This window comes from Rhinolophus hipposideros (assembly GCF_964194185.1).
Source record: "Rhinolophus hipposideros genome assembly, chromosome: 15".
Taxonomy (NCBI): domain Eukaryota; kingdom Metazoa; phylum Chordata; class Mammalia; order Chiroptera; family Rhinolophidae; genus Rhinolophus; species Rhinolophus hipposideros.
In genome coordinates, this window is record NC_138061.1 from 66578283 (window position 1) to 66601724 (window position 23442).

At 38.0% G+C, this 23442-nt stretch overlaps 1 pseudogene across 1 annotated transcript; it reads right to left on the reverse strand.

Moving 5' to 3' along the window:
- Nucleotides 1–12327: 12327 nt before the first annotated feature.
- LOC308508328 (annexin A2-like) lies at nucleotides 12328–13648 on the reverse strand (annotated as a pseudogene). Its single transcript has one exon. The product of its transcript is annotated as an annexin A2-like (transcript).
- Between the last annotated feature and the right edge of the window lie 9794 nt (nucleotides 13649–23442).

Below are 23442 nucleotides of genomic sequence, written 5' to 3' on the forward strand. Positions count from 1 at the left end.
TCACCCAGCTGCCTCCAAGGATGCCACATTCAAAGAGCAGACTGGACAGGGATCAGAGCCCACTAAAGCAAACCCTGCTCTGTAGGGTCAGCACTTGCATCACAATTCCTCATTATAGTCACAGCCAGTCTTCACAACCAATCAGCCTGAGGGGTCAATCCCTACCATTGAAGTGAAAAGAGCATCCAAGACTCAATTAAAACAGGAGGACACACATAACCATACAAGAGCATACATGATGCACCTAGCTCTGGTGACCAGGGAGAATGCACCACTGGGTCCCACAGGACACATATTAATTAAAGCCACTCTGCTAAGACCGAGAGACACAGTGGCCCTACCTAATACACAGAAACAAAGAAAGGCAGCCAAAATGGGGAGACAAAAAGTATGTTCCAAATAAGAGAAAAGAATAAAGCTCCAGAAAAAGAACTAAATAAAATGAAGAAAAGCAATTTACCAGATGCAGAGTTCCAAACACTCATTATTAAGATGCTCAGTGATCTCAGGGAGAACTTGAACAAAGAGTCAGGAAACATAAAAATGGAGATGGAAAACAAAAAAGAACCAGTCAGAAATAAAGAATATAATAACTGAAATGAAGAATACATTAGAAAGAACCAACAGTAGATTAGATGAAGTGAGGATCAAATCAGTGATTTAGAAGACAAGGTAGCAAAAAACACCCATCAAAACAGCAAAAAGAAAAAAGAATTTTAAAAAATTAGCATAGTTTAAGGGGGCTCTGTGACAACATCAAATATACCAACATTTGCATCAGAGGACAACCAGAAGGACAACAGAGAGAGCAAGGAATTGAAAATATGTTTGAAGAAATAATGATGGAAAACTTTTCTAACCTGATGAAGGAAATAGATATACAAGCCCGGGAAACACAGAGAGTCTCAAACAAGATGAACCCAAAGAGTCCCACACCAAGACACATCATAATTAAAATGCCAAAAGTTAAAGACAAAGAGAGAATCTTAAAAGCATCAAGAGAAAGTCAGTTAGTCACCTACAAGGAAGCTTTCATAAGATTGTCAGCAGATTTCTCAACAGAAATTTTGCAGGCCATGAAGGATTGACACAAAATATTCAAAATGATGAAAAGAAAGAACCTAAAACCAAGATTATTCTACCCAGCAAAGTTATCATTTAGAATTGAAGGACAGATAAAGAGCTTTCCAGATAAGAAAAAGCTAAAGGAGTTTGCCACCACCAAACCAGTATTACAAGAAATGTTATGGGACTGAAGAAGAAGAAGAAGAGGGAGAAGGAGAAGGAGAAGGAGAAGGAGAAGGAGAAGGAGAAGGAGAAGGAGAAGGAGAAGGAGAAGGAGAAGGAGAAGGAGAAGGAGAGGAGAAGGAGGAGAAGAAATGAAATGGAAAACAAAATACTATTCCTTTTACAATTGCAACAAAAAGAATAAAATACCTAGGAAGGATGTGAAGGACTTATACCCTGAAAAATATAAGACATTATTGAAACAAATTGAAGTAGACACAAAGAAATGGAAAGATATTCTGTGTTCGTGGATTGGAAGAATCAACATAGTTAAAATGGCCATATTACCAAAGGTATATACAGACTTTATGCAAGCCCCATTAAAATCCCAATGGCATTTTTTAAAGAAATAGAACAAAAAATCAGACATGCATGAAATTAAAAAAGACCCCGAATAGTCAAAGCAATCATGAGGGGAAAAAACAACAAGGCTGGAAGTATAACACTCACTGACTTCAATTTATACTACAAAGCAACAATAATCAAAACAGCATGGTACTGGCAAAAAACACAGACACAGAGACCAATAGAATAGAACTGAGAACCCAGAAAAAACCACATATATATGGGCACATAATTTTTTACAAAAGAGCCAAAAACGTACAATGGAGTAAAAGACAGCCTCTTCAATGAATAGTGCTGGGAAAATTGGAAAGCCACAGGCAAAAGAATAAAATTGGACTGTTATCTGCCACCATGTATCAAAATCGACTCAAAATGGATCAAAGACCTAAACATAAGACCTGAAACAATAAATGGCATAGAAGAAAAGATAAACATAGGTACTAAACTAATGGACCTTGGGTTCAGGGAGGGTTTTATGAGTTTGACGTCAAAGGCAAGGGAAGTAAAAGCAAAAATAAATGAATGGGACTATATCAAACTAAAAAGATTCTGAAAAAAAAAAAAAAAGATTCTGCACAGGAAAAGAAACCATTGACAAAACAAAGAGGCAACCGACTGAATGGGAGAATACATTTGCAAATAACACCTCCAATAAGGGGCTAATATCCAAAATATATAAAGAACTCATACAACTTAACAACAACAGCAACAAAAAACAATCCTATTTAAAAATGGACAGAGGACCTGAACAGACACTTCTTTTTTTTTTTTTAAGTTTATTGGGGTGACAATTGTTAGTAAAATTCTGTATTACATCGTCTATAAATCCCATTGTGTGTTCACCACCCAGAGTCAGTTCTCCTTCCATCACCATATATTTGATCCCCCTTACCCTCATCTACCCCCCCCTTTACCCTCTGGTAACCACTAAACTATTGTCTGTGTCTATGAGTTTTTGTTTCTCATTTGTTTGTCTTCTTTTGTTGTTTTTGGCTTTTATACCACATATCAGTGAAATCATATGGTTCTCTGCTTTTTCTGTCTGACTTATTTTGCTTAGCATTATACTCTCAAGATCCATCCATCTTGTCACAAATGGTCCTATTTCATCTTTTCTTGCCATCGAATAGTATTCCATTGTGTATATATACCACATCTTCTTTATCCATTCATCTATCAAAGGACATTTTGGTTGTTTCCATGTCTTGGCTACCGTAAATAAAGCTGCAATGAACATTGGAGCTCACATAAACAGACACTTCTTCTAAGAAGATATTAGGTAAATGCAAATCAAAACCACAATGAGGTATCACCTCACCCATGTTAGAATGGCTATTATCAATGAGACAATCAATAACAAGTTTTGTAATTTGGGGAACATAATCAATAATGTTGTAAAGATTTTGTAGGGTATCTGACAGACATAGGTCCCATCTGGGAGACCACCTCAGGGAAGATGTAGACGCTTGATCAATGTACTATACACCTGAAGCTGAACAATAATGAATGCCAACTATAATTTTATATATATAATGTGATGGCTCGGTGCGATGTCGGAGGGATAGTGGAAGGGGGAATGGGGGAGGGGGGGTTCACGGTGTGAGGGATATAAATGATAAACGTCTAAGTATTACCTTGTCTTGTGCACCTGAAACTAATAAAATAAAATAAAATAAAATAAAAATAAAATAAAATAAAGTAAACTAAACAAGTTTGGGAGAGGCTGTGGAGTAAAAGGACCCCTCATAAACTGCTGGTGGGAATGTAAATCTGTACAGCCCCTATGGAAAACAGTATAAAGGTTCCTCAAAAAATTATGACTAGCCTTATCATACAGCCCAGCAATCCCTCTTCTGGGTACTTACCCCAAAAATATGAAAACATTTATTTGTAAAGATATTTATATATACCCCTATGTTCATTGCAGTATTGTTCATGATGGCCAAGACATGGAGAAAGAAAATTTTATTCCAAACACAAAGAACATTAGAGCAATTAATTGTAAGAGAATATTTTGTTCAACTATCTGGTAATAAAAGAGAATACTTAGATAAAATCAAAAAGTTTTCTCAGGAAAAGACAACTTACCATTATTAACAGAAATATAGATTTTAAAAAAAGAAGAGAAAGTATTACTATTTGATTTGGCTCTCTAGATAGATAGATGATAGATGATAGATAGATAGATAGATAGATAGATAGATAGATAGATAGATAGATAGATAGATAGACAGACAGATAGAAATATGGCCAGTTCTCCTTCAAATACACACACACACACACATACACACACACGCACGTGCGTCCTTGAACATTTTATGTTATTAATTGGTAAAATAGGACTAGAAAATCAACAGTAAGCTATTCTACAGGGCTTACACACAGGAGACAAATTACCAGATTATTAGGTAATTGTATCATGAACTTTAATAGGTTATTCCTTTTTTTTTTTCCAAAATGACTATATTGCACCCCCAGGAGCAATGCATAAGAGTTCCTTCCATGGAAGGAGAACTGACTCTGGGTGGTGAACACACAAGGGGATTTATAGATGATGTAATACAGAATTGTACACCTGAAATCTATGTAACTTTACTAAAAATTGTCACCCCAATAAACTTTAATTAAAATAAATAAATAATTTTTTTAAAAAAAAGAGTTCCTATTATGCCAACAGCTGGTGTAGCCATATTTTCCCTTTTTGCCAAGTTGAGGGATTTAAAATTTTAAGTTGTGGTTTTAATTTGCATTTTCCTAATAATTAATAAAGTTGAGCATTTTTTTATCTTTGAAGAAGTGTTCAATGGGTTCTAATATTTCTCCTTGTACAAAATATATCATCAGATTTTCTATTGAACTCTGTCTTCTCCTTGGATTGCAGATTTATTTATGTATACAAAATATTAATCCTTTGTGGTTATACCTATTGGGAATATCTTTTCTATATTTGCAGCTTTCCTACTCATTTTCTGTGTAGTACCTTTTGATGAACATAAGTTCTTAATTTTAATATGGTTGAATTTATTAATGTTTCTATTTCTAGTGTGTGCTTTTTGTGTCTTGTCTTAGAAATTTTCCAAATCCTAGAAGACATAAAGATACTTTCCTACATATGTTCTTCAAAAAGTTTTTAAATCTTGCTTTTCACATTCATGTTACATACCAATTACTATGAGCCAAATACGGTTATAAGCATTTGTATATATTAACTGGTTTACTTCTCTAACAACCATATAAGGTGTGATCAAACAATACAGTGAATATTTAAATTTAAAAATTGTTATAGTAAAAGACACATTTTCATTAATCTCCCTCAAAATATGACCCCTCTCTTTGAGCACACTTATCCCTTCGTTCTTGCCACTTTCTGAGGCAGTTTTGGAAGTCTTTTTTAGTGAGTGTCTTTAGTTGTGCTGTCATGGCTGCCTCAATGTCCTTAATCGATTCAAAATGTTTACCTTTCATGGTTATTTTGATTTTGGAGAAGAGCCACAAGTTGCATGGTGCCAGATCTGGTGAATAAGGTGGATGAGGACACACTGTACTGTTTTTATTTGATAGAAATTGCCATATACCAGAAGCGATGTGTGACACGGAGCACTGGCATGATGGAGGATGATTTATGGCACATTTTAAAACATACCGTCTCTGGTGATGGAAAGAGAACTGACTCTGGGTGGTGAACACACAATGGGATTTATAGATGATGTAATACAGAATTGTACACCTGAAATTTATGTAATTTCACTAACAATTGTCACCCCAATAAATTTAAAAAAAAAACACATACCATCTCTCAACCGTAGCTCACACCAGACTGACTGTACAGAACAAATTGAAACTTGCCACACACTATTACTAAGGTTCGAAGCGCCGCTTCCCATGTTGAAGATCCCTGCCTTTTCCGTTGAATGGCACTTGGCAGCAGCATTCACCACATTTTATGATCACAACAGAAAGGTTCTATGTCACACATCGCTTCTAGTATGGCAATTTCTGTCAAATAACATTACAGTCTGTCCTCATCCACCTTGTTCACCAGATTTGGCACCATGCAACTTGTGGCTCTTCCCCAAAGTCAAAATGATTCAGGACATAAAGGCAGCCAGGGCAGCACAACTAAAGACACTCATGAAAGAGGACTTCCAGAACTGCTTGAGAAAGTGGCAAGAATGATGGAATAAGTGTGTTCAAAGTGAGGGGGAGTGTTTTGAGGGAGATTAACGGCAATGTGTCTTTTACTATAGTTTTTTTTTTTTTTAATTTAGACATTCACCATATTTCGTGATCATACCTCATATGAGGTAGATAATATCATTATTATCCCATTATCTCATTTGACAGATAAGGGGACTGAGGCACTAAGAGGTTAAACCATGGTCATATAACTAAAAATGGTGCACAGGGAATTTAAACCTGGGTTTATGCAGTTAAACACTATGTGGGTAAATTTCAAGTTTATTATTTTTATAATAATTTCTAATGCTATTTTCGTTGTACAGAAATACAAATGACCTTTGAATATGAATTTTATATCCCATATCCTTGATGAGCTCTCATAATGCTCATAATTTCATTGTATATTCTGTGGGATTTAATGTATAGACAATAGTATATCTACAAATAATCATATTACTGTTCTTCCATTCCAAATTTTATACTTCTTAACTGTCAAGTTTTACTAGGAACCTCTCAAGGTCTTTATGTAGGATTAGAATTTTTGATTTCTTGAGTATTAAGTCTAACTGCTTATAAATTTAACTGGGCCTACTGTTTTCCTTAAGGATAGATTTTTTTAAAAAAACTAAGAGTTCATGTTTTTCATGAACGTAGGTTGATTCAGGTTTACTATTTCTTCTTGAGTCAGTTTTGGTAATTTATATTTTCTGTAAATATTTCCACTTCACATGATTTCAGATATATTATTGTAAAGTTGTACATTATATTCTATTTTAGTATATTTTAAATCTTGGTTCTATTTGTGATTGTGTTCTTTTTCATTCCTGGCATTGGTTTGTTTTGTAATGCCGTCTCTCTCTTATTGTTCTACCTTACCAGAGCTTTGTCATTTTTTTAACTTTCCAAAAGAACAAATTTAATATTGTTTATCTGATCTTTGTTTTTCACTCCATTAATTTCTCCACTTATCTTTAGTGTTTCTTTTCTTTTATTGGTTAAAAAGTCTGTGTTTTCACCCTTTTCTTTTCATTTTAATATAAACATTTAAAGCTATAAATTTCCCTCTAAATATTAGTTGAGTTGTAACATGCAAGTTTTGATATATAATATCTTATTTCTTTTCAGCCCTAAAGAATTTCCATTATGATTTTCTTCTTTGTCCCATGAGTTATTTAGAAGTATGTTTTTAAACTACCAAACAGATATAATTTTATTAAATACATTTTGGGTTTTTATTTTTTATTTAATTACATTGTGGATTCAGATTATGGTCTGAATAATAATGATTTATTAGATGAACCCAGGTTTAACATATTGTATTTTCCTAAAAATTGAATATTTTATCAATAGTGATCCTCTTTTTCTCTGGTAATGCACCCATTATTTAAAATATTTTTTTTTATACTACTGCAACCAAATGAGTTCTCTTTTATTTAGTATATGCCTGGTATATTTTTCCTTCCTTCTCTTTCAAAATTCCAGTGTTCCTATGTTTTAGGTGGCGGTCTACATTTTGTTTTATCCAGTCTAATATGTGTTTTGTTTTAAAATCAAGAAAAGACACTATTTACATTCATTGTGATCATAGGTATAGTTACTTATTTCTGTTGCATTATTTTTATTCTTTCTGTCTGTCCTTGCTTTTTCTTTTCCTTTAATTTGTATTCCTTCTTTTGGACTAGTGGAGGGTTTAGGTTTTGTTTCTTATTTATCAGTTTATTTTTCCATATACTAATTTGGGAGTTTTGTACTTTATTTCTATACATCCAAATGGCTATTCTTTATTTTTACAGATATCTTTTAAAAAAAAAACTGTTTAGAGTATATCAGTACTTTTATTGTTCTCCTTAATCACTAAAGAACCTTAGAAAGTTATAAATCTAGTCAGTCACTCCATTCTCAGCCTATTTGCTCTTGTTCCACAGTATTTTAGTTTTAATTTATTCTTTTAAACACTACAAATTGGACATTATTAATAGAGTTTATATTTATTTACATTTTTACTATTTTTGTTGTTGTTCTTCATTTCTTCTTGCGTCACAGGCCTTCCTTATAAGATAATTTTCCTTCTTTCTAAAGTGTGTCTTATAGAAGTTTATTTAGTGGTGTTGCACTGGTTTTGCTTTCATTCTTGAAAACTAACTCCACTGAATATACAATTTCATCTCAGTCTTTTGATTTTAGTGCCTAATATTTTTCACTGAGACATTATCCTATAACTGTTGAGACCATGAGTCTAAGGCCATTCTACCTGAATCTGAATTTTGACTCTGCTTTAGGTCCCCTTTTTCATAAAATGGGCCTAAGAATAATGAAGCTTACCTCTTAAATGAGTTGACAATTTAAAAACCACTTCGGACAGTGCCTGGCTCCCAGGAAAATTCAGTCTAGTTGCCATTCCATTGTAGATATAATATTTCATCAAAACCAATATATAACCAATTCTTGGATAGACTACTTCTCTATTTATTACTGAGAAAGATAAAAGTATTTTCAATTAAACCATAACACAATTTTTTTTAGAGATTATAAATATAAATACTCTAAACTGGTAAAGAAGATGTTCCTTTTAGATTTGATGAAATATGGTGGCAATATTGTGTTTCTCTTCTCTCTCTCTCTCTCTCTCTCTCTCTCTCTCTCTCTCTCTCTCTCTCTCTCTCTGCATTTAAGATCTTTTCTTTGTATTTGAAGTTCTGGGCTTGTCCTATGATGTTTCTTAATGAAGACTATTTTTCAAATGCTTCAGTTTTCTTGAGCCTTCTTAATCTAAGGACTGATTTTTTTTTTCCTTTATCCCTCCGTCCACTCAAGTCAGGCAAGTATCTATCCTAACTCTATTACCATAGACCAGAGGTCAGTAACCTTTTTTTGTAAAGGACCTCATAGTAAATATTTTCTATTCTGTGGTCCATATGGTCTCTATTGCAGCTACTCAACCCTACCCTTGTTTTGCAAAATCAACCACAGACAACACATTAATAAATCAGTGTCACTATTGAAGGGGATAACAATACACCATCCCAAATTATGCACTTTGGCATACAAATTATTTTTGAAAGAAATTGAGAAACAGCAAATGCAGGAGAAACTCTACACTTTCCCTTTCTTCCTAAAACCAGGTGTGAAGATGTCCCCTATCCTCTATTCTCCATCAGGAAGAGACGATGGCTCTTATCACTGGGATGGCACCAACTTGAATCTGCATAAAAAAACCTTACTAAGATAACCTGAATCTTCCATTAATTTTCCCATATATTTACCTTCCCACAAGTTGCCACCCAAATTCCTTTATCTTTTCACTTCTCCACAACTTATTGTCCTTTTTTAAAATGGTATGTAAGTCCCCAGGTGTATCATCTCTTTGGGGTTTCACTTTTTTCCTTTCTATGAAGCTCAGGAAAGCTTCACATGCATGCATAATAAACACCTTTCTCCTGTTAATCTAATTTTTGTCCATTTAATTCTCAACACCCAATCACTGAATATAAGGAGGCAGAGGAAAAGTTTTTTCTTCCCTTACACTGCATTACAATAAAAGTGGGAAATCAGGTGCTGGGCTGGATTTGGCATACAAACTGGAGTTTGCACATCTAGACTCTAGAGCCAACTCTCCAACACAATAGCCATTATGTAAATTTGTACCACTTAAATTAATAAAAATTAAATTAAATGTACTGTTTAGTTCTTCAGTCACACTACTAACATTCCAGTATTCAATACTCATACATATCTACAAATACAGAAGATGGGTATTTCCCAGGTTTATCCACTGAATTATCTTCTTTCCAAATCCCAGATTTATGTGGGGCTCTCTAATTGCCTTAGAACCTTGATTACACCCCAGGCTTTTTCTTTTCTCCCATTGCAAAACCTATAAAAAAACAAGCTCCAGGTCCTATCATATATGTGTTGACTGCCCACAACACACCACTCCCAGGACAAAAACTGCATTAAGTTTGTTCACTTTTCCAATTTTGAAAACCTCCACCTCATTTCTGGCCTGTAAGGATGTTCCTTATTTCCACATATGTTTAACCATCATTTTTAACATTTTATCCAACATTTTTAGGTGTTCTGTACAGTATGGTTTTTACAGATATCTAGTTAGTCATGTGGGCAAAAATGGAAATCTTATCACTGGGTTTTGCTATACTTCCTTTATGCCTACTTTCCTGCCTTCTTTTCTTCTTTCCTTCTCCCTTCTTCCCTTTTCCTTCACTTCCTTCCTCTTCTTCCTTACATCCTTCTTTCTGTCCTTCCTTCCTTCCTTCCTATGTTGGAAAGTATGGGGATGAAGTCTGACTCCTATGACTAGTTGGAAAAATCTTTCATTCTTAGGCAAATATCAGAAAAAATATTATGTCAGGCAACAGTATGGGAGATCTGGCCTGATTACAACAATTTAACACCACATTCCAAACACTGGTTTGCATTTGAAATAGTAATTATAAATGGCTATTTCCAGCAATTCTGTTTCTTTTTTTTTTAATTTTTTTTTAATTTTTTAATTACAGTTGACATACAATATTATGTTAGTTTCAGGTGTACAACATAGCAATTAGAGATTTATATAACTTATAAAGTGAATACCCAGGTAAATCTAGTACTCATCTAACACCATACATAATTATTACAATATTATTGACTATATCCCTTATGCTATACTTTACATCCCCATGAGTATTTTGTAACTACCAATTTATACTTCTTAATCCCTTCCCCTTTTATACCTTCTATTGCCCCTCCCATCTGGCAACCATCAAAACATTCTTTGTATCTCTAAGTTCGTCTCTGTTTCGTTTGTTCATTTATTTTGTTCTTTGGATTCCATATAAAAATGAAATCATGGCTTTGTCCTTCTCTGTCTGACTTACTTCACTGAGCACAACACCCTCTAGACCCATCCATGTTGTTGCAGATGGAAAGATTTCATTTTGTTATGGCTGAGTAATATTCCATTGCATATAGTATGTACCTTCTCTTCTTTATCTATTCATCCATTAATAGACACCCAGATTGCCTCTATATCATGGCTATTGTAAATAATGATGCAATGAAGATGGGTGCCTATATCTCTTTAAAGTAGTGTTTTGGGTTTCTTCAGATAAATATCCACAAGGGGGATCACTGGTTCCTTCTTTGTCTTTATTTTAAAACCTTTATTTTAAACTCTATTTTGTCTGGTACAGTATTGCTACCCAGCTTTCTTTGTTTGTATGTTTGTTTCTGCTTTCATGAAATATTTTTTTTCCATTTCTTTACTTTCAGTCTGTGTGTGTCTTTCAATCTGAAGTAAGTCTCTCTCTTTTTTTTTATAATTTATTAGTTAAAGGTGTACAAAACAAGGTAATACTTAGACGTTCATCATTTATATCCCTCACACTATGAACCCCCCTCCCCCCATCCACTATCCCTCCGACCTCGCACAGAAACATCACATTATATATATAAAATTATATTTGGCATTCATTATTGTTTAGCTTCTGGTGTACAATGCCATGATAAGGCATCCACAGTATCCCTGAGGTGGTCTCCCAAATACGACACATGTCCATCAGATACTCAACAAAATCTTTACAACATTAATGATTACATTCCCCAAATTAATTTTCAAAAACCCTGAGGCCATTTGTGGTTACCGACTGTTCCCTAATCCCTCACCTTTCCCCTTATCCCACCCCCGCCCATCTAACAATTCTGTTTTTTCCTTTTTGTCCCCAAAACTGTTTCTGATTGGTTCATTCACTTATTCTTTTCTTTAGATTCCGCATATAAGTGAGATCATATGGTACTTGTCTTTCTCTTTCTGACTTATTTCACTTAACATAATGTTCTCTAGATCCATCCATGTTGTTGCAAATGATAAGATTTCTTTCTTCTTTATGGCTGCGTAATACTCCATTGTATACATGTACCACTGTTTCTTAATCCAGTCATCTACGATGGGCACTTCGCTTGTTTCCATGTCTTGGCTATTGTGTAAAGTGCTGCAATAAACATAGGAATGCATACAGATTTTTGAATTGGAGTTTTGGATTTCTCCGGGTAGATGCCTAGGAGTGGAATTACTGGATCATAGGGTAGTTCCATTTTCAGATTACTGAGATACCTCCATACTATTTTCCATAGTGGCTGCACTAATCTGCAATCCCACCAACAGTGCACTAGCGTTCCCTTTTCTCCACATCCGCGCCAGCATTTGTTGTTTGTTGATTTATTGATGATAGCCATTTTGACTGGGGTGAGGTGGTATCTCATTGTGGTTTTTATTTGCATTTCTCTGATGGTTAGTGAGGTTGAGCATTTCTTCATATGTCTTCTTGCCTTCTGTATGTCCTTTCTAGAAAAATGTCTCCCCAGTCCTCTGCCAATTTTTTAATTGGGTTGTTTGTTTCTTTGGAGTTAAGTTGAGTACGTTTTTTATAGATTTGTGATATTAATCCCTTATCAGATATATCATTGGCAAATATCTTTTCCCATTCAGTAGGATCCCTTTTTTTTTTGATTCTAAAGTAAAAATTCAGTTTATTCGTCTGTTTATGACACAGTACACAAGAGGCAAAGTGTTTCACATCATAGATTTCTCTTCCAGCTCCGTGGAATGTTCTTTTCTTTGGCTAAAAGGAGAGACTACACGGGAAAGCCAGGCAATGCTTAGGCAAATGAAATAAGGGTGGGGAGGCCGGCTACGCTAACATCATGCTCACAAGGCTGGGTACAAGGGCTGTTAGTGGCAAGCTGATTTTCTAGAATTGTTAGCTGGAAACACAGGAGCGCTGTTCCTGGACGCATGCTCACTCGCACCACCGCGGGCTCAGTCATCGCCTCCACACAGGTAGAGCAGCGCTTTCTGGTAGTCACCCTTGGTGTCTTGCTGGATGTAGTAGTAGAGGGACTTGCCGTACTTTCTCTTAAATTCAGACCTAATTTTCAACATGTCCACTTCACTGCGGGAGACCATGATTCTGATCAGGACCTTATCACGAGTCCCCTTGCCCTTCATAGAGTCGTAGAGTCAGTCAGCAAAATACAGGGGCTTCTTCTGGATGCACTGGACCAGGTTCAGGAAAGCATTTTCCAGGTCTCCCTTGACTTCCTTCTTGATACTCTCCAACATGTCATAAGGGCTGTAGCTCTTGTACCTTTCAAAGACTTTCTGGAGATGACACACGCTCCGCTCAGTCATGATGTTGATCCACTTTGGAACATCAGTTCCTTTCCTCTTCACTCCGGCATCATAGAGATCCCGGGCATCTTTGTCTATCAGTTCAAAATCAATGACAGAGCCATCTTCTGCTCATCTACCCTTTGCGAGGGCAACCATCAGCTTGCGGAAGTCACCAGATGTATCGGAAACAATGTCCTTCTCCAGATCAGTCTTGTACATTTCCTTGTAGACTCTGTTAATTTCCTGCAGCTCCTGGTTGGTCCGTGAACAGATGATCTCAATGAGAGAGTCCTCATCAGTCCCCAGCCCCTTCATGGAGGCTTTCAGCTCCGAAGCATCATACTGAGCAGGTGTTTTCAACAGGCCCAAAATCACTGTCTCCAGGTGGCCGGACAAGGCTGACTTCAGTGCTGACGCAAGTTCCTTTTTGGTCCTTCTCTGGTAGGCGAAGGCAATATCCTGTCTCTGTTCATTGCTGCGGTTGGTCAAGATATTGAGGATGGTGACCTCATCCACACCTTTGGTCTTGATGGCTGTTTCAATGTTCAAAGCATCCCGGTCAGCATCAAAGTTGGTGTAGGCTTTGACGGACCCATAAGCACTTGCGGGTGTCGAGTGATCACCCTCCAAGCTGAGCTTGCACAGGATTTCGTGAACAGTAGACATTTTGCAAAAAGCTGGGCCAAGCGCCGAGAGCTGCGAGCGTCCCCTGATCCTTTTTTGTTTTATTAATGGTTTCCTTTGCTGTGAAAAAAACTTTTTAGTTTGATGTAATCCCACATGTTTATTTTTTCTCTTACTTCCCTCGAGCAAGGGGATATATCAGTGAAAATTTTACTCCGGGTAATGTCCATGAAGTTTCTTCCTATATTTTCTTCTAGATATTTTATGGTTTCAGATCATACATTTAAGTCTTTAAGCCATTTTGAATTTATTTTTGTATATGGTGTAAGGAGGTGGTCCAGCTTCATTTTCTTACATGTGTCTGTCCAGGTTTCCCAACACCACTTATTGAACAGACTGTCTTTACCCCACCGTACATTCTTGCTTCCATTGTCATAGATTAGATGGGCATATAGGCATGGATTTACTTCTGGACTCTCTATTCTGTTCCATTGATCTATGTGTCTATTTTTATGCCAGTACCATGCTGTTTTGATTCCTGTAGCCTTGTAGTATAGTTTGAAGTCAGGTATCGTTATACCTCCCACTTTGTTCTTACTTCTCAAGATTGCTGAGGCTATCCGGGGTCTTTTATGGTCCCATATAAATTTTAGGATTATATGTGCTATTTCTGTGAAAAACGTCATTGGTAGTTTGATAGGAATTGCGTTGAGTATGTATATTGCCTTGGCAATATGGACATTTTAACTATATTAATTCTTCCTATCCATGAATATGGAATGTGTTTCCATCTATTTATGTCTTCTTTCATTTCTTTCTTCAGTGTCGTATAATTTTCTGAGTACAGATCTTTTACATCTTTGGTTAGATTTATTCCCAGATATTTTATAGTCTTTGGAGCAATTGTAAATGGTATTTTTTTTAATTTCTCCTTCAGATATTCTATCATTGGTATATATAAATGCAACTGATTTCTGAATATTAATTTTATATCTTGCTACTTTACTAAATTCATCTATCAGTTCTAATAGTTTCTTGGTGGAGTCTTTAGGGTTCTCTATATATAGTATCATATCATCTGCATATAATGACAATGTTACTTCCTCCTTACCAATTTGGATGCCTTTTATTTCTTTTTCTTGTCTGATTGCTGTGGTTAGGACTTCCAGCACTATGTTGAATAGAAGTGGAGAAAGTGGGCAACCTTGTCTTGTTCCTGATCTTAGGGGGAATGGTTTTAGCTTTTCCCATTGAGTATGATGTTAGCTGTGGGTTTCTCATATATGGCCTTTATTATTTTAAGATATGATCCCTCTATTCCCACTTTCTTAAGGGTTTTTATCATAAAACGTTGCTGTATTTTATCAAATGCTTTTTCTGCATCTATTGGTATGATCATGTGATTTATATTTTTCATTTTGTTAATGTGGTGTATCACATTAATTGATTTGCAGATGTTGAACCACCCTTGCATACCAGGGATGAGTCCCACTTGATCATGGTGTATGATCTTTTTAATGTATTGCTGAATTCTGTTCGCTAATATTTTGTTGAGAATTTTTGCATCTATGTTCGTAAGAGATATCGGCCTGTAGTTTTCTTTTTTTGTGGTGTCTTTGTCTGCTTTTGGGATCAGGATAGTAGTGGCTTCGTAAAAAGTGTTTGGGAGTCTTCCTTCCTTCTGGATTTTTTTCGTAGGGGCTTGAGGAGAATAGGTGATAATTCTCTTTTGAACGTTTTGAAAAATTCACCTGTAAAGCCATCTGGTCCAGGGCTTTTGTGTGTTGGAGGATTATTGATTACTGATTCAATATCCCTGGTGGTAATCAGACTGTTCAGGCTTTCTGTTTCTTCTTGAGTTAGCCTTGGAATGTTGTGTCAATTAGTGATGTTTCTTGTTTCTTTAGGTAGGCCTGCAGTGCTATGAACTTCCCTCTTAGGACTGCTTTAGCAGCATCCCATAGACTTTGGGTCATCGTGTTCTCATTCTCATTTGTCTCAAGATAACTTTTGATTTCTTCTTTGATCTCCTGCTTGACCCATTCATTATTTAGTAACATGATATTCAGCCTCCATGAATTGGTGTGTCTTCCTGGTTTTTTTTCCCTGTAGTTCATTTCTAATTTCATAGCACTGTGGTCAGAGAAGACAATTGGTATGATTTCAATTTTCTTAAATTTATCAAGGCTTGTTTTGTGTCCTAACATATGATCTATCTTGGAAAATGTTCCATGTGCACTTGAGAAGAACGTGTAATCTGCAGCATTGGTGTGAAATGCTCTGAAAATATCGATTAAATCCAACTGCTCCAAAGTATCATTTAAGGCTGTTGTTTCCATATTGATTTTCTGTCCGGAGGACCTGTCCCTTGATGTCAGAGGTGTGTTGAAGTCCCCTACTATGATAGTGTTGCTGTTGATCTCTGTCTTTATGTCAGTCAGTACCTGTTTTATATATTTAGGTGCTCCTATGTTAGGTGCATAGATGTTTACTAGGGTTATGTCCTCTTGTCAGATTGATCCCTTTATTATTATATAGTGCCCATCTTTGTCTTTTAATATGCTCTTCATTTTAAAGTCTATTTTGTCAGATATAAGTATTGCAACTCCAGCTTTTTTCTCACTTCCATTTGCAGGAAATATCTTTCTCCAACCTTTCACTTTCATACGGTGTGTGCCTTTTGACCTGAGATGAGTCTCTTGTATAAAGCATATACAAGGTCTTGCTTCCTTATCCACTCATCCACACTATGACTCTTGATTGGAGCATTTAATCCATTTACATTTAAAGTGGTTATTGATAGGTACAAAGTTATTGCCATTTTTAAATTTGTAGCAGATTGTTTTCAACTATCTTCTATTTACAGAAGTCCTTTTAGTATTTCTTGCAATGCTGGCTTGGTTGTAATAAATTCCTTCAGTTTGTTCTTTTCTGGGAGGCTCTTTATCTCTCCATCAATTTTAAATGATAGCCTTGCTGGATAAAGCAATCTAGGTTGTAGGCCTTTGTTTTCCATCACTTTGAGTGTCTCCTGTCATTCCCTCATGGCCTTAAATGTTTCTGTAGAAAAGTCATTTGATAGTCTTATGGGAGTTCCCTTGTATGTAACCCTCTGTCTTTCTCTTGCTGCTTTTAGGATTCTCTCTCTGTCTTTAACCTTTGCCATTTTAACTATAATGTGTCTTGGTGTGGGCCTATTTGGGTTCATCCTGGTTGGAACTCTCTGCACTTCCTGGGCTTGTATGTTGGTTTCCTTCATCAGGTTAGGGAAGTTTTCAGACATTATTACTTCAAATATGTTCTCGATCCCTTGCTTCCTCTGTTCGTCTTCTGATTCCTATGATGCGCATGTTGTTGCTCTTGATGTTATCCCAGATGTCTCTTAACCCATCTTCATTGTTCTTTATTCTTTTTTCTTTCTGTTGTTCAGTTTGGGTGATCTCTGCTAACTTGTCTTCTAAGTCGCTGATTCGATCCTCTGCTTCATCTAACCTGCTGGTCATTCCTTCAAGTGAGTTCTTAATTTCGGTAACAGTGTTCTTTAGTTCTAGCTGGTTGTTCATTAAGATTTCTACATCCTTTTTTAGTTCTAACTGGTTGTTCTTTATGATTTCTATATCCTTCTTTATGTCTTCTCTAAGCTCCTTAAACAGTCTTATCACCAGTGTTCTGAACTCTGTCTCTGACAGGTTCGTTACCTCTGCTTCATTTGGTGTCAGTTGTAAAGGTTTCTTCTGTTCTTTTATTTGGGACATGTTTCTTTGTCTCCCCATTCTGACTGACTCTCTGTGTTTGCTTTGATGTATTAGGAAGATCCCCTAGAGCTCTCAGTTCTTGTTGGGTTTTCTTATGTAGTATGTGTCCTTTATATTTGACTTGGACTACTTCGTTCTTCTCCTCTGCATGTGCTCCAAAGGTGGCTCGTGTGTTTAGTATATTGTCCTGTTCAAGAAGAACTTTAATTGCTTTTTGCTTGTGAGTAGGTGGGTTTAACTCCTAGGCTGTCTAGTTGTGAGACTTGGCTCTGCCCACCACAGGGTGTTCTGCTGGGTGAGGGTTGGCCACTTAAATGAGGTTTGGCCTCTATGGGCTCTTTTGCCTTCAGGGAATTCCCTCTGGGTGTATGACTTGTAGGTCAAACCCGGTAGTACTCTGGTTTGGTCTAGAGTTGGCTTCTGGATGTGTTGAATCTTGTGCCTATCAGGGCCCTATCAGGGCAGTTTCAGCACAAATCAAATTACCAAGTACAACAACAACAACAACAACAACAACAAAGAAAACAAATCAAGTACATTCACATGTAAAATACAACCGACAATCCCCACTCAACATAGGCAAAGATATCAAAGAAATAAAGACAGAACCAAGCAAATCAAAAAAAGCAAAAAAAAAAAAAAAAAAAAAAAAAACAAGCAAAGCTAAACAGGAAGCAACTCCAGTCTTGGCTTAAGCCCACCAAGTAATTTCCAGGTTGTCCTCCGCTGTGTCAGAGTTCCCTGTCTATTGCACAGGCAGCACTGGTCACCTGGTGCCCAGTGTGAATTGGGGACTGTAGATTTAAATGCGAGGGGCTGAGCGGTCCTGGTGACAGTTTTCAGAGAGTTCGTGCAGTTTCTGTCCTTTCCTGCACAAATGCACACTGAGAGTAGCTCCACCAGCGCTGTGCCCAGTGCTCCTGAGTCTTAGGGCCCTCCTTCCGTGGGTTTGTGGGAGGGGGCGGGCGGGAGATTTCTAAGCTGCTGAAAGCCGGGAGCTGCTTCTGCTGCTTACTGCTGAACTCAGAGAGTGCTTCCACAGTTGCCCTTGCCCCGCCCCAGGCCAGCCAGAAAGGGTGGGGGCTGGGGATGGAGGGGTCTTCTCTCTTCCAGGCCAGCCACGTCACACTCCTCCCGTAAGCCCGAAAAGGTGGTGGCTGGGGGTGTGGGAGTCTCCTCTCTCCTTGTCCAGCAAAAATCCCCTCCTCCCAGCCTCTTCAGAAGGTCAGAGCTGGCTGCCAATCTTCCCAGTGCCTGAGCACAGACGCCCCTCTGTAATCTGACACTACTCCTCAGTTCAGGCAGTTTAAGTCTCTGGAAGGGCGGGGAGGGGGGGGGAGGATTCGAAAAGCTCGGTGAGAGGCCCAGGTGTGGCGTCTGAGTTCTTTGTCTGCCCTAGGGCCCACGAGCTGCCCGCCCAGGCAGGAGCAATCAGCTGTGTGACGCAGGGAAAGAGCCCACCTCCTGGACCCTGCGCTCTCCACTGCACCCTGGGCTCCCGTGGGACTCTAGAGCCCCAGGTGCTGCCTGCCGCTGCTGCTGTGGGCACGCTACAGGGCCGCGGCTCTACCATGGGGGGTGGGGAGCGCACGGCGCGTTTCTTCTAGCCCTCCTCGCTCCTCCCCCGCTCGCCCAATTAGCTCCCCTAAGCAAACCTTCCCGAGCATCTCAGCTGTACTCCTGGCTTCTATCTTCTCCACTTGGCCCTGGGTCCCCGCTGCGGCGGCGCCAGGCCAGGGCTCCTCGGTGGGGGTGGGTGGGGGGCGCGTCTCCACTTCAAGCTCCTCTCTCCTCCCCCGCTCGCCCAACTAGCATACCCCAGAGCAAACCCTCCACGAGTCTCCGCTCTGACCTGGGAGCTGCTGCACTGCGGTCGTAGTCCGGCCTCAGCTCCGCTGGGGGGGGGGGTGCACTTCCACTTCGCTGGTCCTGCCTCCTCCCCTGCTCGTAATCAGCGGGCACCTTCAGGTAATTCCTCCACGAGTCTCCCCGCTGTTCTGCGTGATGAGCAAAGAACTCCTCGATGGGCTATATGTCCTGATTGCCAGAAAATCCTGAGGAGGATTCAAAAAGAGCACCCCGCTGCCGCCATTCCTATGACCTGTAATTTCCCAATTCTGTTTCTGATGCATTAGTCCTCCGATGATTAAATTGGTCACTTCTAAGGAATAACTAGCCAAGGTTTGATTGATGGCACTGTAAAGAAACATTCTATTACTCAAGTAAATAAATGCTTAGTCATTTGAGAGGGTTCAGAGGGAATGAAGATGGAAACAATTCAGGGGGAGTGGTGGGAGGGGGGAAACTATACTTTTTCCCAGCAGGACCAAGGTTGGGATGTGGCTGAGCTTCTAGGGTCTGGACAAATAGCAAGAGTTAAGACAAGATAGTGGGGCAGTGAAATACCTAGAAGCTAAAAGGTCTGAAATAAGTTAACAAGTGATCTCACACTTGGGGAAAATCTTGTGGACCAAAAGAAGATGCCCCTGGTTTTCCTTGTTTGATTTGGAATCATTGTGAAGAGTGATATTTGTGTGAAGGTACATGAGAAAACAAACCCTTCATTTAAATTCTAGAGTTTTAAGACTTATTACGATTTGTGTTAATCAAAATTCTTTATCATCAGTTTTAAGTGAGTAATTACCAACTACTCAACAGGGTGTTTATAATGAAGGAGAGGTAGATGCAATATAAATTATATGCTCTTTACAATAGCTATTATTTATTGAATATCTACTCTCTGCCTGGTACTGCACTGAGTACTTTACACATACTAGTTCTATTACTAAAAAAATGAACAAAAAGAAAAAGAATTTGCAATGTGGATAATATTTGCCACATTTTATGGAATCAACCTAATGTTATAGCAAAAGTATTTCTAATGAGATGGTGAAATCATGTATTTGTGAATTTTTAAATCATTCTCTTTAACTCTTTTGCAGTTAGCTGTTTAACTGGAAAATGCAATCAAACTATAGCATTTACTTAGAATGGAGACCCATCTGCCATGTCTGGGGCCTGCCTACTGTTTGGTTCCAAAGTCCTAGTGACAGAGCTGGCCCAGGGACATGCTGCAGTTCTCAGGCCTTGCTTCAATATGAATGCTGCTGTTTGCTCAGTCCTTACTCTCCTTGGAATAATCAAGAGCTTCCAGACTTTTACTTAAATTGTAGTGGGCACATAAAAGCATAAATGTGGCAAAATGGATCTAAGAAAATGTATTTGATGTACCACATTCAGTCAGCCTCTTAGTGACAAGGCTACGGTGACATCTGTGGCACTGGCTGATCATGTTCACTGACCACGACACTGCAGTGTCGTGACATCTTTGTGCAGCTCAGCACAGGCCTGATCCCAGGTTTGTTTTACTGTGGTACAGTTGAGCAGAGGGCAGACATGAGTACTTGACTAGTGGTTTCAAAACCCAGCTCCAAATTGTGTCACCTTGGGCAAACGATGTAAATCTTTCTGTGCCTCTATTTGCTTATCTGACAAACATAGACATTAAGTAAGGCCAATTAGCCATCAGGACTGTATAAAATGAAATAGACCCTGGAGAAGAACATCTACTCTCAGAACAGGTAAGCCAAGCTCTGGGTAAGCTCACTTGCCCACCAAATGTAACCAGAGCCAGGGGTCTGTGTGTGATGCACTTTGCACATCTCACATGTCTCAGTGGAAAGAGTAAGGAAACAAAGGTGTAGATTTATGGTTACAGTGCCTCTGTTCTCCAGACTGGTTTCCAAAGAGTCTTCCCTTGAGTTCAGAATGACCACCTGGATGGGAAGTCATGATACTGTGCCCAGACCCAGACGTGTTCCATTCACCAAGGCAAATGCTTTGAGAAGTGAAGAGGAGTCCAGACTCCCAATTGAACACAGGTTTATCACACAGGCTCCATGCAATTTCTCATTCGTTTCTGCTTTGTAGACCCTCAGAAATTTGTTTGCTTCTCTTTTTTGTACCAATATCATAGTAATTTTTTTTTATTATTATTATTTTTTTATTAGTTTCAGGTGCACAAGACAAAGATGTACCTAGACGTTCATCATTTATATCCCCCACACTGTGGACCCCCCACCCCCCATCCACCACCCCCCCGACATCGCACCGAGCCATCACATCTCCAACGTCTCCACTCCCAATGCTGTACTCCGGCTCTTGTAAGTATATACATACATATATATATATGTATATATATATATATACATATATATATACATATATATATATATATAAAATTATAGTTGGCATTCATTATTGTTCACCTTCAGGTGTACAGTGCAGTGATCAAGCATCTACATCTTCCCTGAGGTGGTCTGCCAAATGGGACACGTATTCATCAGATACCCTACAAAATCTTTACAACATTATTGATTACGTTCCCCAAATTAATTTTCAAAACCCCGTGGCCATCTTGTGGTTACCGACCCCCTCACCTTCCCCCTTATCCCCACACCCCCGCCCATCTAACAACCCTCAGTTTTTCCTCTTTGTCTTCAAAATTGTTTCTGATTAGTTCATTCACTTATTCTCTTCTTTAGATTCCACATATAAGTGAGATCATATGGTACTTGTCTTTCTCTGTCTGACTTATTTCACTTAACATAATGTTCTCTAGGTCCATCCATGTTGTTGCAGATGGTAAGATTTCTTTCTTCTTTATGGCTGCGTAATACTCCATCGTATAAATGTACCACAGTTTCTTAATCCAGTCATCTACCGATGGGCATTTCGGTTGTTTCCATGTCTTGGCTATTGTGTATAGTGCTGCAATAAACATAGGGGTGCATAAAGATTTTTGAATTAGAATTTTGGGTGTCTGTGGATAGATACCTAGGAGTGGAATTACTGGATCATAGGGTAGTTCCATTTTCAGATTTTTGAGATACCTCCATACTGTTTTCCATGGTGGCTGCACCAATCTGCAATCCCACCAACAGTGGACAAGCATTCCCTTTTCTCCACATCCACGCCAGCATTTGTTGTTTGTTGATTTATTGATGATAGCCATTTTGACTGGGGTGAGGTGCTATCTCATTGTGGTTTTTATTTGCATTTCTCTGATGGTTAGTGAGGTTGAGCCTTTCTTCATATGTCTGTTTGCCATCTCTATGTCCTCTTTAGAAAAATGTCTCTTCAAGAACTCTGCCCATTTTTTAATTGGGTTGTTTGTTTTTTTGGAGTTGAGTTGAGTGAGTTTTTTATAGATTTTTTTATATTTTCTCTTCTTCCTTGCTTTTATCACAAAGTAAGTGAGCCTCCCAGCAGCAATAAGCAGCCTACATCTATATATTAGGTTGGTGCAAAAGTACTTGCAGTTTTTGCAATTATTTTTAACCTTTTAAACAGCAATTACTTTTCCATCAACCTAATAATTACAAGCAGCAGAAAAATCTTCGTATATTACCTGTAATGAGGATCCATAAAACTATTGAGGGTAAGCTTTCCCATAGGGGAAAACATGAGTGACAGGAAGCAGTGGATGTTCCTGGAGAGTATTGCTAGGATGTGCTGGTTTCCAGTGAATAAGAAAGCATTCCCATAGAAAAAAGCCAGACCCCTCTAATGTGCTGGAAAGAGCTCTCTGCAGTGTTAGTAAGAATGACATTATTAGGAGAAAAGTGAAATCTACAGTTTCAGAGTTCTTTAAAGCAGAATGCTCTCTCAGATTAACATATGTCCATCCCAGTGCTGCTCCCATAAAAAAAAAAGGTACTGCTTCTTCCCATGCTGAGCTCAGGAGCCCCCTCTCATTCCTGTCCTCCAAGAAGTGGGTTTTTTTGTTGTTGTTGATTTGTTTTTTGTTTTGTTTTGTTTTGTTTTTGTCTTTGTCTTTGTCTTTGTTTTGCCAGGTGAATTCTTTTCAACTTTATTAACTCAGAATCTAGAATAATAAATTAACACTCAGGAAATAAAAAGGCATTTTGGAAAGAACTTAAAGGGAGTGGGGTTAAAGAGGAGTTTTAAAATAGTTACACAATATGAGGCAACAAAAGAAAAAAAAACATTCACAGCTATAAGTTTCTTTCTAAATATTAGTTTAGAGAAGTGTTATCTTACTCATTTTTCAGTCCTAAA